Consider the following 4,096-nt stretch of genomic DNA (forward strand, 5'->3'; position numbering starts at 1 on the left):
ATTAATTCTTTTTGAACCAGAAATTCTTAAACCGGATTTGTGAGCTTCAGAGCTTTGTGGGAGAACAGATTTCCCTTGAACCGGATTTTAAACCGGCATTCTTCATTTTGAACCGGAAATTTTTCTGACGGCCTTTAAATTTTCATCAATATGGTAGTAGCCTCCGGGACCGGGTTATCTTTCCCTCCAACGTCCTGGGGTTCTTGAATTCACTGAAAACCGGCAACATTTGCTGAGTCATATCATTGTAGCCCCCGAGTCTCAAGGTGACTCGAGGAGTTGCCTTGAGATTCTCCATATTTGACCCTGATATAAACCGGCATAAGTTGTATATCATTGGTGTTGATAGCACGATGTGAATCCACAGAAGGTTGAGGTGACTGCGGCGGGTTATAAATGATCCCGTATGAGCCGTGTCAGCAACTCGGCCAATGGTTCCTTCCAACTGGCTATTTGAAGTTAACCAAACTGTAGTGGCGACGACTTGTGCGCCTGCCCATTGGGCCACCTAGTGCAGACGGCGGTTGATAGTATATGATAATTTGCCTCCATTTTGTTGAAAGAAAACCGGGCTACCCAAGCTGTGACTTGCTCATACTCAATAAACAGCTCATGCAGACAGGTGCGGCCCGGCATGTTGATGTAGACCAGGCCGCGAGAGACGGACAACCAAGTCGAACGCGGCTTCAGACAGATGAGTCGGCCGCGGCGTTGTAAACCGGCGCGGGCGGGAGAATCGGCCGCGGGGGCGGACAATAAGTCAATCGTGTGTGTTGATGTAGCGGGGGTGGCAACCTGCGCAGGATGAGCGCTAGCGCAAAAATAATATTTGCTCACTCCCCTTTTGCAACACCTTTTTGTAAGGAATAATGGTCCTGCGAAAAAATATCATAGACCAAGTAATTGTTCTTTGATAAAAACAATATGTGTTAAGAAAATTAATCTTTAGATGAATATCACCTGATTTGTTCGGATGATGGATGATCCCTTCAATCGCGACAGTGGCGGCTCAGGCAGACCGGCGACTCAATACGGCAGAGGCGGCTCAACGCGGCCCCGACGGCTTAACGCAGCAGCGAAACAGAGGCATCACCATGGCGGTGGCTCAGAAACTGCAGCGGCAGCGCGTTTGAGACGGCGGCGGCGGCTTGCAACGGACGTGCGGTGACCATGAACAAACGCTAGTCGGGGGTGGCTCAGCGCAATGTCATATCGGCCACAGCGAAGGTAGCGGTTTTAAGCGCGCGGCGGCTTGAAACGGACGCGCGGCGGTTTACCAATATCTCGGACTTGGTGACAACGGGACGGACACGCCCGGGGGCGAGGACAAGCCACGGCTACTCAGCAAGGTGACGGCCCGTGATGCAGCAGCGGAGGGCCGGGTCGTGTCAGGCAGTTGAAATAGGCCTAGAACAGTGGTCGGCGACTCAGCGCGGGCGAATCACGGCAGCTGCAGAGGTAAGATGTCCACGTCGATCACTACGGTGATAGAGAAGGAAAAGCAGAAGACCCTGGCGTAATAGCATCTGGCTCGGCGAGTTCTCCTTCTCCGGGTCGCAGTTGATTTGCAGAACCTATGTCCGCATAGCATTAAAACGACGACAACGACAGATCACTTTTTACCAGCGTCTTGCACAAACATCTACGGAAGAAATACTCCGGCCGCTTGGTTACTTCCTCGATCGGTGTGCCTAATGAAATTCTTGTTGTCTTTTCTTTCTTCAGACATCTATAGATACTGGTTTGCTTCCCCACATCGCAGTTTTGGCCCAATAAAAATTTTGGAGTTGTAGCTCAACTTGGCCATCACGTGGCAGAGTACTAATTGGAATAGTACCATTGCTACTTGTTGGCTCTTCCCATTGTTTTGCAGGTTTCACGTGAAGATACGGCAGCTGGCCTAACCCCTTGCATGCACGGGCACCTAACTTGGTCAATTGGAGGAAAACAAGGACTACGGCGGCTCGCCAGCCTTAGTGCGTCCGCCGCGTAATCCAAGGAGGAAGAAACTGTGGCGAAAAGTTTAATCTCGGTCTCAATGATTCTTCCAGACTGCAGCGGTGGAGCAGACGCAACCCTAGTTCTCTCCTGATCACAATCTTGTGTATTCTCTTCTAATTGTTCGTCGATGATGTAGATTCTCTCTTCGTCTAGAAAATTGCGAACTCTTCGATCCCTCAGAGGGATCCCTCCAAGAACTCAACACCACCATGCGCGAGCCCCACGGTGGGCGCCAACTGTCACGGCAGATGTCCTAGTGTGAGGACTTAGTCGTGAGGCCAACGCATCTATGTGGTGGCTTGAGAGGGGTTGAGCGGAATCGAGAGACGCAACACAAGACACGGATTTAGACAGCTTCGGGCTCCAGGAAACATCATCCAGTAACAACCCTACATGTTGTTTGTGTCTAGGTCTCATTATCATCATGAGGGAGTCGCTGTAAACCGACTCTCCTAGTTATGTCTAGCCCTAAAGATTATTCTTCTTGTTTTTCGCCCTTGGGGTGCCCTGCCCCTCCTTATATAAGTTGAAGGGGCGGGTTACATGACTAGTCCTAGTAGGATTAGGATTACTCTATTACAAGTGGAGTCCTAGTCTTGCTTCCTTTGTAAGGGAATATTCCTTATGCTTTCCTCTTAAACCGGCCCACCATAACATGAGCCGGCCTTCCATAAACCGCCTTCTGGGCCACCGGGTCTTGTCGTTCCTCTGACCCGCTCGTCGGGTCACCCATGATTCGCCAGGCTCGGGCGGGCACTTAGTGAGTTGTCTAGTCAGGGCAGGTCATTAGTGAGTCGCCAAGTCCGGCCGGGTTATACTTCCGGCCGGGTTACGCCGCGGGGTATATCCCCAACAGGTACTAATAAAGTCGGGCCTTCAAGCAACACCAACTCTCACCATAAGTTGTTTTCAACTCCCAAAGAAAATGTGCTAGAACCTGACTTCGATCTCGTCGAACTTCTGGTGGGGTGCAGCAAATGGAGAGAGGAAAGTACATTGGCCTTCTTGGCACAAGATGTGTAAGGCGAAGAAGGAAGGAGGGATGGGTTTCAGAGATCCAGAGGCTTTTTGCCAAGCATTGTTGGCTAAACAAGCTTGGCGTATTTTACTGTACCCATCCTCGTTATGTGCTAGGGTCCTCAAAGCCCGGTATTTTCTGGAGGGGTCCATCATGAAAGCCGATACGTCTCCAACGTATCTATAATTTATGAAGTATTCATGCTATTATATCATCTGTTTTGGATGTTTATGGGCTTTATTAAACACTTTCATATTATTTTTGGGACTAACCTATTAACCCAGAGCCCAGTGTCAGTTCCTGTTTTTTCCCTTGTTTCAGTGTTTCAAAGAAAAGGAATATCAAATGGAGTCCAAACGGAATGAAACCTTTGGGAGAAGTTATTTTTGGAAAGAAAGCAATCCAGGAGACTTGGAGTGCACGTCAGGGGATCAACGAGGAGAGCACGAGGCAGGGGGGCGCCCACCCCCCTGGGCGTGCCCTCCACCCTCGTGGGCCCCTTGTGGCTTCCCTGACCGACTTCTTTCGCCTATATATATATATACATATACCATAAACCATCGGGGAACAGAATAGATTGGGAGTTCCGCCGCGGCAAGCCTCCAGAGCCACGAAAAACAATTCGGGACCCTGTTCCGGCACCCTGCCAGAGGGGGGATTCCTCACCGGTGGCCATCTTCATCATCCGAGCGTTCTCCATGACGAGTAGGGAGTAGTTCACCCTCGGGGCTGAGGGTATGTACCAGTAGCTATGTGTTTGATCTCTCTCTCTCTCTCTCGTGTTCTTGAGGTGATACGATCTTGATGTATCGCGAGCTTTGCTATTATAGTTGGATCTTATGATGTTTCTCCCCCTCTACTCTCTTGTAATGGATTGAGTTTTCCCTTTGAAGTGATCTTATCGGATTGAGTCTTTAAGGATTTGAGAACACTTGATGTATGTCTTGCCGTGCTTATCTGTGGTGACAATGGGATATCACGTGATCCACATGATGTATGTTTTGGTGATCAACTTGCGGGTTCCGCCCATGAAGCTATGCATAGGGGTTGGCACACGTTTTCGTCTTGACTCTCTGG

The sequence above is a fragment of the Aegilops tauschii genome, chromosome 6 (assembly GCF_002575655.3).
Source record: "Aegilops tauschii subsp. strangulata cultivar AL8/78 chromosome 6, Aet v6.0, whole genome shotgun sequence".
NCBI lineage: Eukaryota > Viridiplantae > Streptophyta > Magnoliopsida > Poales > Poaceae > Aegilops > Aegilops tauschii.